Genomic DNA, 17908 nt, shown 5'->3' on the forward strand with positions numbered 1-17908 from the left:
TTTCTTCTGAACGTTCTGGGACTGTGAAGCCAGTATAAGCATATGATACTTAATTATGAACCTGATCATTTCGCCTTTGGAGACTGAAGGTAGTTCCCAAGCCCACCTGCATTTTCTCCCAATAAACTTTGTTTTCTGCTTAGAAACATTCCTTTCAAATTAATTCGACATACATAATGTAGCGGTTATTGTTAAAGCCAACAAAAAACAGTACCAAAGAATGTAAGTTTAAAAATAGCAATCCCCCTGCAGCCACCAACCCCATTGTAATGTGAACACCATGAACAGTTTGGGGTGTATCTTTCTATTTATTTCTGTAAACACATTTGATAATTTGTGCACAATATATGTTTTACAAAAACGAACGTGCATGCAGTGTGTTGAGATCATGCTGTGCCCACTCTTCAGTTGCCTGCCTTATTCTGTTAACCTATCTGGGAAATCAGATGAGGGCAACAGTGTTGCACACTCCAGAGGGCATCTTTGTAGCAAACACAATGTAAACAGGTTGGGCAGGAATCATCCCGAGAAATACCCAGGCCCTGGAGATTCAGCACTGTGGACAGGGGTATGGCTCTGCCCCCCAACTTCTGCTCCTGGTAGTTACTTATTTAGATTTTAGTGGATACAAAAATAACTATGATACAGACATTACCTTTAAGGAGCTCACAGTCTTATGGGAGAGACAGCTATGGTGGTTGAATAATAAAAATAAGGACATATGTGGATTACATCTTCAAGAAAAATGTAACCGCAATAATGATAGTATTAACATTTATCAAGTGCACTGTGCTAAGCGCTTTGCATGCATTATCTCAGTTAATCCTCATCACCACACTTTCATGGAGACAATCTTATGATCCTGTTCTATAGATGAAAAAACTGAAGCTCAGAAAGGTGAACAGGAATGAATGGTAACAACCTTCAAGTATACATAAGGCCTCCCAAGAAAAACTCTAGATGTGTATTTGGTGTTTGGATGGATGCCCATGGCCTGCATTACGGGCATCCAGCTAGCCCTGAGAGTTGCAGCACATCCCCAAACGGACTTGCCCTGTTGTTGGGCTGTCTATTCGTGCCACAGCGAGGAACTCTGCTGAGACTCACTCATCTTCTACTGATTACAGCAGAGGAGCAGTGAACACGTGTCTCCTGGCCCAGCGTGGCTGTATCGTCCTTAGCGCCATGGCCAAATCTGTATCTGTGGAAGCATGTCAAGCAGGAGAAGCGGGCACCTGTTCAGGGGTGTCCACGGGCTTGCCGCTGTGCTTCCCAGGGGTGACCTCTGCTGGCTGCCTCTCGCCCCCTGCTGTCCTCTTTCCATACTGCAGCCAGCGTCATCTATAGCAAATGCTTACCTGATATTCTTCAGAGGCCCCTTCCGTCACCACCATGGCTCTTGGGGTGCAGCCAAAGCCTCTCACCCCCACCCCCAGACTGGCTTTCAGGCCCCGCTTTGGGCACTGACCCAGCCCACCACTCCAGCTTCCTGTGTTGCTCCCACAGCGTTCACTTGACAGTGCAGCGATGCCAAGCTGCTGTGAGCACCCCACCACCACCACCACAGGACCACAGGCCTGCCTTAGCAAGCTAGCTTGTCTGCTGTGAGGGAGGCCTTCTGCACAGGAAAGCGGTCTGCCCTCTGTGGCTCCTGGCAGGCCTCCAGGCTAATTGGCTAATCACACCAAGGGCCTTTTGTCAGCATCCCCATCAACAGCGGTAGCACATTACTCTGTGGACACCTTCCCAGAGCTGCAGATCGTTCCCCAGGAGGCTCTGACACAGCCTTGCTTCCTTTGCTGAACCCGTTCCCAGGACGGAGCCTCCCTTTGCTCCTTCCTTAAATGATCTGGGAAAAGTAGGTAGCCCAGGTAGGTCGGGAACGGCCTGGAATGCCATCCTAAGGACATTGCACTTAACCCTGACGGCAGCAGGAAGCCATCGATGGGTTGCTACTTGTTCTCGGTTTTGTTTGATTCAAAATCCCATGCCCAAAGTAACCTTCACTTCCCCCCCCATTTTTAATAGTCTCTATTTTTTTAAAATACTGTTAGATTTACAGGAAGTTTCAAAAAATAGTAGAGATTTCCCATATACCTTTCACCCAGCTTCCCCTGTTGATAACATTTTATATTAACAAATACAGCCCATTATCAAAGCCAGGACATTAACACTGACATAATGCTATCCACCAAACTACAGACCTCTCTCACTCTCACCCATTTCAGGTACATTCTCTGTGTGTGTGTTTTATGAAATTTCATCACATGCATATATATACACTCACATCACCACCACCACAGTCAGGATACAGACCTGTTCTAGTGTGACAGTGTGTGTTTAATAATTGAGTTCTTTACTGGTGTAGAGGTAATTGTGCATTATTTGGAAGGCCATCAATAAGACTGACAATATTCACAGGGAATCACTGTATAGATGATACAGACAAGGAAAAGGAGAAACTGACCAGAGACTTCCCTTTTAATTTCATTTTTTTTTTTTTTAATTTTTTTTAATAATTATTTTTTATTGAAGGGTAGTTGACACACAGTATTACATTACATGAGTTTCAAGTGTACAACACAGTGGTAGAACATTTATATACATAATTCTAGGTTCCAGCTATCACCCTACCAAGCTGTTACAATATCTTGACTATATTCCTTATGCTATACCTTACATCCCGGTTACTAATTTATTTTACCATTGGAAGTCTGTCCTTTTTTTTTTTTTTTTTTTTTTGTGAGGGCATCTCTCACATTTATTGATCAAATGGTTGTTAACGACAATAAAATTCTGTATAGGGGAGTCAATGCTCAATGCACAATCATTATTCCACCCCAAGCCTAATTTTTGTCAGTCTCCAATCTTCTGAGGCATAACAAACAAGTTTTTACATGTAGAACAAATTCTTACATAATGAATAAGTTACATAGTGAACAGTACAAGGGCAGTCATCACAGAAACTTTCGGTTTTGCTCATGCATTATGAACTATAAACAGTCAGTTCAAATATGAATACTCATTTGGTTTTTATACTTGATTTATATGTGGATACCACATTTCTCTCTTTATTATTATTATTTTTAATAAAATGCTGAAGTGGTAGGTAGATACAAGATAAAGGTAGAAAACATAGTTTAGTGTTGTAAGAGAGCACATGTAGATGATCAGGTGTGTGCCTGTAGACTATGTGTTAATCCAAGCTAGACCAGGGCAATAAAACATCCACGTATGCAGAAGATTTTTCTCAGAACGGGGGGATGAGGTTCTAAGCCTCACCTCTGTTGATCCCCAATTTCTCACCTGATGGCCCCCCTGCGACTGTGCCTGTCTTAGGTTGTTCCTCCCTTGAGGAATCTTACCCGTCTCTGGCTAACCAGTCATCTTCCGGGGCCATACAGGGAAATGTGAAGTTGGTAAGTGAGAGAGAAGCCTTATTGTTTGAAAAAGTTAGCTTTTTACTTCTTTGCATATTTATGCCCTGTGGCTTCTATGCCCAGCATTTGTCTTGAGGTATCTTTACCACTTGGAAGAATTATGATACTCGGTAAATTTGATATGAGGCACGAATTCTATTTAAGGGTTGTAATTAGGAAGGAAGAAGAAAAGCTATAGAAGTAGCAGGCGGAAGAAAACATGGGAAGATTGATTATTTCTTTGATATATCTTCTTGTAGAGTAACTTCAGCATGTATAGGTTTTAAGCTACTACTTAAATTGCACACACACATTAACATAATAGGAGTATAGTTACATAACCAAAGCATATCTGTAATTACCAGCCATCTGCAGTGAAACCAAGAAAACCAGTTAGGCACCTTAGGCATTTGTGAAAACTTATCTATGATATGGTGGATATTGTCCAAATGAACTTGAACAGTCTGAGAGAAATCAGACAAATTAAAACAACCCATTCCTGGGGACTGTTCACATGCCATATGTTCTTTTAACAATAAATAGTTTGTAGTTGTAAGACTTTGGAGCGCTACAATTTGCACTTCTCCAAATTCTTGGTTGAGTTCCAACAGTATAGATCCAGTCCAATTTTGTTGTTTTACTGTATGTACAGGCCAGCTTAGATATCTCCTTCCTCATTCCCATGGCAAGTCCAGGAACTGGTGGGATGAGTGCATCTACAGCTGTAGCAGTGCGTGGATCTTTGTTGGGGTTTTTTGATGATCATCTTCTGGCATGAGTCTTCCAGAGAGTGCAGATGTTGGAAGTTCTTTTTCATATCGTATCTTAGTTCATTTTCGGGGTAGCCCAATTAGGCTTTGATCCTCTGTATAAACACAAACAGACCCTTTGCCTACACTTTTATATGCCCTTTATACCCTTGTGTAGAACTCGTTGGAGGTTACCACACAGGAACTGCCCTTTTTTTTTTTTTTTTTTTTTTTATTTTTTTTTATTTTTGCTATCACTAATCTACACTTACTTGACGAATATTATGTTTACTAGGCTCTCTCCTATACCAGGTCTCCCCTATAAACCCCTTTACAGTCACTGTCCATCAGCATAGCAAAATGTTGTAGAATCACTACTTGCCTTCTCTGTGTTGTACAGCCCTCCCTTTTCTCCTACCCCCCCATGCATGTTAATCTTAATACCCCCCTACTTCTCCCCCCCTTTTCCCTCCCTACCCACCCATCCTCCCCAGTCCCTTTCCCTTTGGTACCTGTTAGTCCATTCTTGAGTTCTGTGATTCTGCTGCTGTTTTGTTCCTTCAGTTTTTCCTTTGTTCTTATATTCCACAGATAAGTGAAATCATTTGGTATTTCTCTTTCTCCGCTTGGCTTGTTTCACTGAGCATAATACCCTCCAGCTCCATCCATGTTGATGCAAATGATTGGATTTGCCCTTTTCTTATAGCTGAGTAGTATTCCATTGTGTATATGTACCACATCTTCTTTATCCATTCATCTATTGATGGACATTTAGGTTGCTTCCAATTCTTGGCTATTGTAAATAGTGCTGCAATAAACATAGGGGTGCATCTGTCTTTCTCAAACTTGATTGCTGCATTCTTAGGGTAAATTCCTAGGAGTGCAATTCCTGGGTCAAATGGTAAGTCTGTTTTGAGCATTTTGATGTACCTCCATACTGCTTTCCACAATGGTTGAACTAACTTACATTCCCACCAGCAGTGTAGGAGGGTTCCCCTTTCTCCACAGCCTCGCCAACATTTGTTGTTGTTTGTCTTTTGGATGGCAGCCATCCTTACTGGTGTGAGGTGATACCTCATTGTAGTTTTAATTTGCATTTCTCTGATAATTAGTGATGTGGAGCATCTTTTCATGTGTCTGTTGGCCATCTGTATTTCTTTTTTGGAGAACTGTCTGTTCAGTTCCTCTGCCCATTTTTTAATTGGGTTATTTGTTTTTTGTTTGTTGAGGCGTGAGAGCTCGTTATATATTCTGGACGTCAAGCCTTTATCGGATGTGTCATTTTCAAATATATTCTCCCATACTGTAGGGATCCTTCTTGTTCTATTGATGGTGTCTTTTGCTGTACAGAAGCTTTTCAGCTTAATATAGTCCCACTTACTCATTTTTGCTGTTGTTTTCCTTGCCCGGGGAGATATGTTCAAGAAGAGGTCACTCATGTTTATGTCTAAGAGGTTTTCGCCTATGTTTTCTTCCAAGAGTTTAATGGTTTCATGGCTTACATTCAGGTCTTTGATCCATTTTGAGTTTACTTTTGTATATGGGGTTAGACAATGGTCCAGTTTCATTCTCCTACATGTAGCTGTCCAGTTTTGCCAGCACCACCTGTTGAAGAGACTGTCATTTCGCCATTGTATGTCCATGGCTCCTTTATCAAATATTAATTGACCATATATGTCTGGTAATTTCATTTTGACAACGAGGTTGGTCAGATCTATTTCTGATCTATTTTTGAAAGGGTTAGAGGTCCTTTTTCCACATTTTATGTCACTAAAGTTCCTGAGCCCTGTTCCATCAAAGTTTCTTTATCAGAAGACCTCGAACTAGAAACCAAATTATGTAGATGTTATGACATATCTCTCTGCTATATCTTTTTAAAAAGGAATCCTAACAATAATTTGGGAAATCATTTTGACAATGATTCAGTAAAGTGAAACTCAGTCTCGACTGCGCATGAGAAACACAACACTGGAAAGATTTTTTTCAGCCTCTGTGTCCAGGCCCTACTTTAGATCAATTAAGTCAGAATCTTTTGGTATCAAAGGGTTCAGGCATCAGTATTTTCTTAACTTTTAATTTTGAAATTACTTTAGATGTACGGAAACGTTGTAAAAATAGCCCCAAATATGTCCACATACCCTTTCACCTGCTTCCCCGAAGGTTATCATTTTGCAGACCACAGAGCGGGGATCAAAACCGGAAATTAACATTGACCTTGATTCTTGAAAATATAGAATGTTTGGATTTCACCACTTTTTCCATCCATGTCCTTTTTCTGTCCCAGGATCCCATCCAGGACTCCACCTGACATGCAGTCATGCCATCTCCTTAGCATCTTGTTGGTGGTGACAGCTGCTCAGTCTGCCCTTGTGTCACGTTCCTTGGCACTTTGGAAGAGGGGTTGGTCGGGTACTTTGTGTGGTATTTCTCAGCCTCATGATTAGATTGAGGTTATGCATTTTTTTGGCATCAACAGCACAGAAGTAATGCTCTGGGCTGCTCAATGCATTGTATCTTGGGCACATGATGTCAATATACCTTTTACTGATGATGTGAACCCTGATTGTTGTGTTAAGGTGGCATCTGCCGGGTTTCTCCGTTGTGACATTACCATCTTTCCCTTTGCAATTAGTAGTGATACCTGGAGGAGACACTTAGAGATTGTCCTGTTTGTCCTCAAACGTTTGCCCATTAATTTTAACATCCATCAGTGAATCTTACCTGTAGCAATGATTTCTCCTTCCCTCATTCCTTCTCCTTTTCTAAATTTGAATTCTTCTGTAAGGAAGAGCGTTGTTTTTTTATATCAGTATGAATTCCTGGATATTTATTCTGTACTATGGATTATAAGCCAGGACTCTCCTTGTTGCCCAAATTGCTACAGTTTTGGCCACTGGGAGCCCTCTTGGGTTGGTGCCTGTGCTCTTTCAACATGTCCTCATCCCTTCCTGAGCACGGCCTTACTTTCTGGCATCATAAGGTACTCTGGGCTCAGCCATGCTTTCCCTGCCCTAGCCCTGGATTCTTGTTGAAGATGTAAAGGTAAGGGAGTGACATGATTAGATATGTGCTGTAAAAAGACCTCTCTGGCTACAGTGTTGAGGTTGGCTTGGTGGGAAAGAGAGAGAGAATGTGGCAGTCCATCAGGAGATTGTAACACTCTCTCCAATTAAATGGAATAACAGCCCCACCTGGAGCGGTGACCCAGGGACTGGAGAAGAGGAGATGCATGTATGGGAAGTGCAGGTGCACCTTGATCAGACCTGACAGCTGATGAGGGAATACAGAAAAAGGGACGGGGGGTGGGGGGATGTCAAATGTGGGTTAACTGTCAAGCTTGGATGATTGCAAGGCAGATGTCATCATTGGAGTCCAGGGACCATTTGTGGTGCACCCACTATGTGTCAGATCCTAGGTTCTGGGTGCTGGGGACACAAAGGTCTCTTCTCTGAGAAGTTCTCGGTGTGGTAGTTGCTAAAACACAGGGAAGCACATGAGCAGTGGGAGCACAAATGGGGGGTGTAGTAGCCAGCCTCCAAGACGGTCAGTGACTAGTGCATCCTTCTAGAAATGTGTGCTGCCTCTACCAATATAAACATACAAGCATAAATTAATATTCTTCTTAAAAATAGCAAAGAAGAGGGCAAGTACCTCAACATAATAAAGGCCACATATGATAAACCCACAGGCAACATCATACTGAACAGCGAGAGGCTGAAAGCTTTTCCTCTGAGATAGGGAACAAGACAGGGATGCCCACTCTCCTCACTGTTATTTAACATAGTACTGGAGGTCCTAGCCAGGCAATCAGACAAAACAAAGAAATACAAGGAATCCAGATTGGTAAAGAAGAAGTCAAACTGTCACTATTTGCAGATGACATGATATTGTACATAAAAAACCCTAAAGACTCCACTGCAAAACTACTAGACCTAATATCGGAATTCAGCAAAGTTGCAGGATACAAAATTAACACACAGAAATCTGTAACTTTCCTATACACTAACAATGAACCAATAGAAAGAGAAATCAGGAAAACAATTCCATTCACAATAGCATCAAAAAGAATAAAATACCTAGGAATAAACTTAACCAAGGAAGTGAAAGACCTATACCCTGAAAACTGCAAGACACTCTTGAGAGAAATTAAAGAGGTCGCTAACAGATGGAAACTCATCCCATGCTCATGGCTAGGAAGAATTAATATCGTCAAAATGGCCATCCTGCCCAAAGCAATATACAGATTCGATGCAATCCCTATCAAATTACCAACAGCATTCTTCAATGAACTGAAACAAATAGTTCAAAAATTCATATGGAACTGCCAAAGACCCCGAATAGCCAAAGCAATCCTGAGAAGGAAGAATAAAGTGGGGGGATCTCGCTCCCCAACTTCAAGCTCTACTACAAAGCCACAGTAATCAAGACAATTTGGTACTGGCACAAGAACAGAGCCACAGACCAGTGGAACAGACTAGAGAATCCAGACATTAACTCAGACATATATGGTCAATTAATATTTGATAAAGGAGCCATGGACATACAATGGCAAAATGACAGTCTCTTCAACAGATGGTGCTGGCAAAAGTGGACAGCTACATGTAGGAGAATGAAACTGGACCATTGTCTAACCCCATACACAAAAGTAAATTCAAAATGGATCAAAGACCTGAATGTAATTCATGAAACCATAAAACTCTTAGAAAAAAACATAGGCAAAAATCTCATGGACATAAACATGAGTGACTTCTTCATGAACATATCTCCCTGGGCAAGGGAAACAAAGGCAAAAATGAACAAGTGGGACTATATCAAGCCAAAAAGCTTCTGTACAGCAAAGGACACTATCAATAGAACAAAAAGGTACAGTATGGGAGAACATATTCATAAATGATAGATCCGATAAAGGATTGACATCCAAAATATATAAAGAGCTCACACGCCTCAACAAACAAAAAACAAATAATCCAATTAAAAAATGGGCAGAGGAGCTGAATAGACAGTTCTCTAAAGAAGAAATCCAGATGGCCAACAGGCACATGAAAAGATGCTCCACATTGCTAATCATCAGAGAAATGCAAATTAAAACCACAATCTGGTACCACCTCACACCAGTAAAGATCGCCATCATCAAAAAGACAAACAACAACAAATGTTGGCGAGGTTGTGGAGAAAGGGGAACCCTCCTACACTGCTGGTGGGAATGTAAATTAGTTCAACCATTGTGGAAAGCAGTATGGAGGTTCCTCAGAATGCTCAAAATAGAAATACCATTTGAACCAGGAATTCCACTTTTAGGAATTTACCCTAAGAATGCAGCACTCCAGTTTGAAAAAGACAGATGAACTCCTATGTTTATCATAGCACTATTTACAATAGCCAAGATATGGAAGCAACCTAAGTGTCCATCAGTAGATGAATGGATAAAGAAGATGTGGTACATATACACAATGGAATATTACTCAGCCATAAGAAAAAAACAGATCCTACCATTCGCAACAACATGGATGGAGCTAGAGGGTATTATGCTCAGTGAAATAAGCCAGGCGGAGAAAGGCAAGTATCAAATGATTTCACTCATATGTGGAGTGTAAGAACAAAGGAAAACTGAAGGAACAAAACAGCAGCAGAATCACAGAACCCAAGAATGGACTAATAGTTACCAAAGGGAAAGGGACTGGGGAGGATGGGTGGGAAGGGAGGGATAAGGGTGGGGAAAAAGAAAGGGGGCATTACGATTAGCATGTATAGTGCGTGGGGGGCACGGGGAGGGCTGTACAACACAGAGAAGACAAGTAGTGATTCTACAGCATCTTACTACGCTGATGGACAGTGACTGTAATGGGGTATGTGGGGGGGACTTGGTGAAGGGGGGAGCCTAGTAAACATAATGTTCTTCATGTAATTGTAGATTAATGATGCCAAACTAAAATATATATATATATAAAAAAATAGCAAAGAAGTTTGATCACATGGTTATGCACATGCTATTCTAACCTAATCTATCTTGGAGATGGTTCAATTTGGGGACATTTTCTGCCTCATTCTTTGTAAAGGCAGCATGGCAATCCAGCCATGGTATGAATGTCTCATGATTTATTTAGCAAGTCCTCTACTTATGGATTTGTACATTATTTCCAAATTTTTATATGACCCTTCCTCAGGCCCATTGAGACAACTGTTGGACCAGGGTCATTTGAGAGAAATGAACTAACTGAGTCACAGAAGAGACTTGTTTTGACTTTCGGCAAATATTGTCAGTTTGCCTTACAAAAATACTGTGCCAAATGACACTCTCTTTTCTCAACATGAAATGAAAATGCCCCATTCCCTGTAATTCTTCTACCCTTGCATTGTGGCTGTCAAACGTTTTCATCCTCACCAGTCAAATAGGTGGAATATACTAGCTTCTTACAATTTATATTTTTCAAATGATGTATGATGTTACTTTTATAATAAATATGTACACTTATACACAGACAATATTTCAATAAATAACATTGAGAAGAAGAAGATAGAGGACATTTTCCCCCCAGATCAAAGATGGAGACATATTCTTCCAGGACTAGAGCCTCCTGTGGAAATGCTGTATTTCAAGGGCAGGATTCTCAGCTCTGGGGGCACGTAAGGTTCGCATGGGTCTTTGAATTCTGTCTCTGCTCCACTCCAGGCTCTGGAAAGAGAGCCGCTTGAGAGATTCCAAAGTCCCCTTCACCACCAGAGGGCACCTGACCAGAAGCTTGGGAGGCCAGAGAGATTCTGCGAGAAGAGAAGCCAGGAGGTCATTTAGGTTCCTGCGGCCCAGACATCGCTTTGTCGTTGCTCCACATTCCTGCTTCCCACACCTAGTGAAGCCATCCCTAAGACCTGAAAATTCCTGCCTCTGTGGCCAGCCAAAAGAGTTCATGTGCTGGCTTCTGAGCTAAGGCTGGGATAGAGGAGTTAAGAGGAAGGAAAGCAATCCAAGCAGGGGCAAAGGCACACAGAGAAGTTACTGGAATCAACCCCAAGTCTAATAAAGACTTTATATCTAACAGGTTCACACAGACACTGTAACACAGGAGAGGAACCACCAGTTGATAAGTAGTTGTCCCATCATTGGGACAACTGGATATCTACATGCAAAAGAATGAAGTTGCATCCGTACTGCATACACACAAAAAAATTAATTCAAAATGAATCAATGACCTGCATGTAAGAGCTAAAACCATAAAACTCATAGAAGAAAACATAGGCATAAATTTTTGTAAACTTGGATCAGTTGATGGTTTCTTAGACATGACAACAAAAAGCACAAGCAACAAAAGAAAAAATAGATAAATTGGACTTCATCAAAATTGAAAACTTCTGCACATCACAGAATATTTCACAAGAAAGTGAAAAGACAACCCACAGAACTGAAGAAAATATTTGCAGATCATCTATCTGACAAGAGTCTAGTATCCAGAATGTATAGAGAATTCTTACGACTCAACAACAACAACAAAACAATGGGAAAAGGGCTTGAAAAGACATTTGTCCAAAAAAGATACAAAAATGGCCAACAAAGAACATGGAAAGATGCTCTACATCATTAACTTTTAGGGACATGCAAATCAAAAACCACAGTGAGATACCACTTCACACCCCCAAGAAAGGTGATAATTTTAAAAATGGAAAATAGCAAGTGTGGGTGAGAATGTAGAAAAATCAGAACCCTCAAACATTGCTAGTAGGAATGCAAAATAGTACAGCTGCCGTGGAAAACAATTTGACAATTCCTCCAAAAGTTAAACATAAAATTACCATATGACCCAGCAATTCCACTCTTAGGTATGTACCCAAAATATTGAAAACAGGTTTTCAAACAAATGCTTATACATGAATGTTCATAGTAGCATTATTCATAATAGCCAACAGGTAGAAACGACCCAAATGTGCTTCAATGAATGAACGGATAAGCAAATTATGGTATGCCTGCAATGGAATATTTTGAGCCATGATAAAGAATGAGACACTAATGCATGGCATAAATTAAATGAACCTCGAAAACATGCTAAGGGAAAGGAGCCAGACATGAAAGGTCACACATGGTATGATTCCATTTATTTGAATTTTTCAGTATGTCCACAGAGTTAGCAGATTGGTAGTTATCAGGGGCTGGGAAGAGTGTGAATGGGAAGAAACTACTTAATGGGTAGAGGGTTTTCTTTTGGGGTGATAAAAATGTTTTGGAACTAGATGGAGATGGTGGTTGCACCACACTGCAAATTCACTAAATGCCACTGAATTGTTCACTTTGAAGTGGTTGCATTTATGTCATGTGACTTTAATCTCAGTAAAAACAGAAAGAAAAAAATGATTCTACCATAAAAAGAAAAAAGGAAAAATTAAGCAGGCCAATAGGGAGGTAAATAGGTAGATGGGTAGGAAGGTAGACAAACTACCTAACTGGTGAGGTCCAAATTTTACCCTCTTCCCATTCATCCATTTCCAGAACTTTAAACCAGCAGCCAACATAGAACCTGGCACAAAACAGGAGTCTAGTAAATGCTAATTAAATGAGTGCATTCATCTATAATTATCCCCATGGTACTGACTGTGACTTTGAAAGCTAGTTGGCAATATATTTGGCCAAACATCTGAGGTTTGGATCTTGCTAACATCTGGCACGTTGTCAGAACCTGTTACTTCACTGGAAATGGAACTCATCCAGCCTCCAGGATGGCTCCCAATGGGTCTCACTGCCTGATATCCACACCTTCACATGGTCCCCTCCCACAATGAAATGGGCTGACCTGTGTGACTAACAGGACACTGAGGAAATGACGGTGTGTAACTTCTGAGGCTGGGTCATAAACATGTTGCAGCTTTTGCCTTGCTGTCTTTTGGATCATGTGCTCCAGCCGCCATGTGGTAAGGATGCTCAAGCAGCCCTATGGGGAGGTCCATGTGGTGAAGAACTGCTGCCTCCTGCCAAGAGCCATAGTACCTTCCCAGGCATGTGAAAGAGCCACCTCACATGGGACAAAGATGCCCCAGCCCAAGACAAGCCTTTGGATGAGCACAGCTGCAGCCAACATCTTGACTCCAGCTTCACAAGAGACCCGGCACCAGATCGATCCAGCTAAGCTGCTCCCAGGTCCCTGACCTACCAAAACTGTGAGATAATTAATAACCATTGTTTTGAGCCACTAAATTTTGCAGTTATGTGTTACACAGCAGTAAATAACTAATATGTGTGCCCACCTCATAGTTCTGTGAAGATTAAATTTAAGAATGTATATAAAGGCTTCATATAGGTGTTTGTTAATGTGTGTAAAAAAACATAATACACACCCATGCACAGACATCACAGGCTGATAGAGACCCCAGGAGAGTGGCAGAGGGACTGGGGCCCTCAGCATATCTTGAGGAGAGAAAAGTACGGTGGCTATTGCTCAAAGCCTAGAGACACTGCTCAGGAAATTAAGGAAAGAGGATTACAAACTGGTGGCCTGAAATTAGAATTTAGCCAAGAAATGTGTTTCTGTTTGGCCAGCAAAATGCTTTATAAAAAAACCAAGGCACTATGGAAAACACAAGAAATGTATTAACATCAGATTTCACATCTGCAGTTTCTCTTGAAAATCCCTAAGATACGGCACCACTTTGTCCACACATGCCCTGGCAGTGAGCAGCTGGAATTCAGTGGTAGCTTCCCCTCTGGAAAGGGAAGAGGTGGGGTTCTGGTTCACCACAGTCCCCACTCCTCCCTACTGCCCCCTGACATGGAGGCTGATATCCAAACACACCCACCATTTGAACATTTGCCCTGTTTTTCTTTCAGCAGAGTGATATTTCTCAGTGCCCACTTCTCTATCAAAAATGGGAAAAAGAAAGTTAGATGAAAAGGCTTTTTGGCATTTGGAAAGTAACCCTAAGTACTGAATTATGCAAAAAGAGATTACTCAAGTCTCTCTGGCATTTAGTTCCATGAACTTACCTTTTTGAACTTCAGATTCTTGCTAACACCTGTCAGGAGCTGACAAGATGAGAAGGGAGAGGGCTGGGTGTGGGGGGAGAATGCAGAGTACAGGAGTTTCTAGGACTCAATTTGCATTGTCGCTACAAAATCAAATGTTAGGGAAGGAAATGGAGCTCTGGGAGGCTCTGCAGAGCAGGAGATGGACAAGCTGTTTCTTCAGATTTGCAAACAGCCAGCATTCTTGGCATGCATTGAATTGTAGGAGACCCGAGAAGGAATTTTGCAGTGATGTGCGGTAAAACATAACGACTTGATTCAGTGCATTTGTCCCCCTCCAATAAGAAGTAGTTGTGTTAACACTCCTAAGAATTATTGAATTGAAAGGTATGAAAGAAATGAGGAAAGAGCAAATGAGAGGGATGAGGTTAATCACTTATCTGATCAGCTAGTGAATGTGCTGTGCACTTTCACGTACTCTGAGCTTTCTCCCTGTGTCCCCTGCATCCAAACTGAACTCAGCCTGCTGCTCATTTCCTCAAGGGAGAGATGTAGCCAGGGATAAAGTAGGAATAACCTTTGGGGCTTTATTTTCAAAAGTCAAAAGCACATTACGTGGAATGATATCCAAGAGTATAGATATCAAGAAGTGAAGAAGATGCAGAATGGCTTGATTTGTGTGACCGTGGAGCCAGACGGCTCATGAGAGAAATGGCTGATTTCAGGCCCGGAGCAGGAAACGGCCAAGGTGAGCACGGCAGCCGCCAGTCTCTGAGGGTCATAGCCAGTGGTCTCAGGTGCCGAGTCAGGAGTCTCCCACAGGCCCAAGGGGATAACTTGAATATCCATAAGGAAAGCTGAAATGGGTTGAAATGTAGCAAATACATTTAAAGCCATACATTCATAATCATACGTTAAAAAGAGGGGGCTCCTCTTGGAGGATACTAATGAACCATCTCATTAGTTTGAAAACTGGTAAATAAAAGGAAAGAAACCAGCAAATGTTCTGCCTTTCTTCAGGTTAGCCAAAGGGTTGACTAAGGGAAGATTCCACCTCATACAGAAAGCAGGAAGACATCGCATTGGAACGTCACTGTGTTGCAACTTTCAATGAATTAATAGATGGAGGTCATGAGCATTAACGGCACCCAACATCCCAACCAGAGAGGCACCCCAAGATTGTGTGCCTCCTGGTAGAAATATACACACCACCCAATGAAGGAGTCTCGATAAAAAAAAAAATGGAATTGGATTCTGATCAAGTCACTAGATCTACAGATTTTGAGAAAGTCCAGCTCGGATCACATTACTAGGAGCCTTGTCATTCAGATTAGATCCTAAGTGCCCATTTCACGGATGTGCAGGGAAATGAAGAAAACAAGAAGTGTGTAACCAGGGAAGCCATCCTCAAAGTCTTAAAAGGATAAAAGAAAGAGATAGAGAGGACCAGTGTCAAAAGGGACTTAGACATCAACCAGTTGTAACATACGGACCTGGCTTGTATCTTGATCCAAACAGTACAACCCCCTTAGAAATTTGAACACTGACTGGATATCTTACTGTAGTGAGGAATTAATGTTCAAATTATTGCAGATGATGGTGATATTGTGACTGTGGTCTTTTAAAAGAGTCCTTATATGTTTGGGGTCCATTCTGAGATATTTATGAATGAACTAATAAAGTGGTTAGGATTTGCTTCAAAGTAAGCCAGTGGGAGCAAGAAGCAGGTGGGGGTACAGCTGACACAGTTGACAGCAGGTAAAGGCCAGTGATGGGCACACAGTGGGGTCTATATTGTTCTCTCTACTTTGACCTATGGTTGGGATTTTCCTTAAGAAAATTGAAAAACGGTGTGTATGTGGGAAGGGAGAAGATGTATAGAACTAGCTTCTAAGATATGCATGGATTATAAGGATGAAAGGACGCGGTAACAATGTTGGCATCTGGAAAGAAGAATTAAGGGTAGAGAGACAGGCAAAGGAAGGGAGACTTTTCACTATCCTCTTCCATCTCTGTTAGCATATACATGTGTTAGCTGAAAAAATAAAATGGATTCACTTGGAATCAAGGGCTTCACCTTGAACTGAGTTACCAAGCAGAATGCAAGACTTTGGAGGGGTCTCAGCTGGGTGGTGCATTCCAGCAAGAGAGATCACAGAATCGTCCATCCTCATGTCACAGGTGAGAAAGCAAAGGCTTGGAGAGGTGAAGGGACTTGTGTGGCAGGGCTAATATTGAACCCAGGCTTTCTGGAGCCCTGAACAGGATGTAGAAGCATCAGAGACCTCCAGAGCCTTAGAGGCAATGTAAACCAAGATGATGGGTGTCTCCACCGAAACCTGTGTGGGCCAGTGACAGAGGGCCCCGGTGGCACCGTAAAGACTCCAGAACCTCAGCATAAGTGTGCAGAGAGAGGGGCGGGAATGCAAGAAAGGACTGGGGTTTCGATAAACCTGAATTTTGGAAAAATAAGAAAGTAGTATTTTTGCACTCTTGTGCAAAATATCTGTGGCCTATGTATTATAGCAGTGGGCCCTGGACTCACACTGCCTGATCCCCAGCTGATATCTACTTACTCCTCAAACCTCAATGCAAGTATCACTGCCTCAAAGAAGCCTTGTCTAACGTCTTCCCATCTACGGCGCGTGCACCTTCAGCTGGTGTGCTACAAGTATGTTATATACACGTGACCTTTGAATCTTCTCAGTGATCTTAGAGAATGGATCCTGATTGATTCCATCTTACAGATGAGGAAGTGGAGCCACAGAGAGATGGGCTGTAGGCTAGTCTTCCTCCCCTGCTCCACTTTACAGGTGAAGAAACTGAGGCCCAGAAAAGTGAAGGGCGGCCCAAGACCACCGAGCTGACAGTAGGTCAGTCTGCCTTCCAAGCCCTTGTCCTTCCATTCTCAACCCGAGAACAGTGCCCACTGCCGTCTGTTTTAGAGCTAATGGTCACCAAGAGCATCGCCTCACCTGATCCTCAGTTGACCGAGGCTTGGAGAGTCTGGATCTGCCCAAAGCCACCCACTAAGTAGAGCTGGGATTTGAACCCAGGAAATCTGAGGCCAGGATCACATGCTGCAGGTGATGCTATGCACGGGACACCTGTACCATTTTCTCCTGTGAGCCCTTTTGAATAAAATACTCATCCGTGAGTCTTTGGCACAGGGTCTGTTTCTGGGGAAAGTGACCTAGGACAGGATGAGGCTAAGAGGCTTTCTCCTGAGCACAGGTGTTCTACCAGGCACAGAGGGAAGGGGACTCCTTTAAGGGCCAGAGTCACTGCTGTAAGAACATAAATTAGGAACCCAGCACAGCGAGGCAGAGGTTGCTGCCAGACCTGTGGAGGCCTGGAGGGGTGGAGAGGGCAAAGCTCAGCACGGCTCTCCAGGGGAGGGGCATTGCTAGTAGCTCTGGTGCCATATTCTTCCCCAAGAGGCCAGCCTTGCCACCGATCAATTTGGCAATTTCAAGTTGTCCCCCAACCCAGTGTGGCTTAGCCAGAGGGCTGGGAGGGGGATCCTCAGTTATAGAGGCTAATCATTCACTCACCGGCACCCCCTGGACTCCTGCTCTGGGCCAGGATTGCGCTTGGCACTGCAGGGGTCCAATAGCAAACCAGCGCAGCCCCCTGGTCCCACGGAGCCAGGGAGACAGCCCTGGAGATGAGCCATCTCAACACCATGATCTGCTGGAGGAAAGCATGGGTGCTGTGGGGATGAGATGAGCAGCGTCTCATTCTGCTACTCCAAGTGTGGCTCATGGACCGGAGGCACTGGCCTCACCTGGGCACGT

At 42.6% G+C, this 17908-nt stretch overlaps 2 protein-coding genes across 2 annotated transcripts in view; one reads left to right on the forward strand and one right to left on the reverse strand.

Annotated features, from left to right (window-relative positions):
- Positions 1–16175, forward strand: part of LOC118935453 (uncharacterized) — a 43265-nt gene extending 27090 nt beyond the window's left edge. The window contains exon 4 of the mRNA XM_057487594.1: positions 16131–16175. The gene's annotated coding sequence lies outside the window, so the exon portion shown is untranslated. The remainder of the gene's footprint in view (positions 1–16130) is intronic.
- ABAT (4-aminobutyrate aminotransferase) overlaps positions 1–17908 on the reverse strand; it is a 383605-nt gene that overhangs the window by 107925 nt on the left and 257772 nt on the right. The window lies entirely within an intron of this gene.

The sequence above is a fragment of the Manis pentadactyla genome, chromosome 10 (genome assembly GCF_030020395.1).
Source record: "Manis pentadactyla isolate mManPen7 chromosome 10, mManPen7.hap1, whole genome shotgun sequence".
In the NCBI taxonomy this organism is placed as follows: domain Eukaryota; kingdom Metazoa; phylum Chordata; class Mammalia; order Pholidota; family Manidae; genus Manis; species Manis pentadactyla.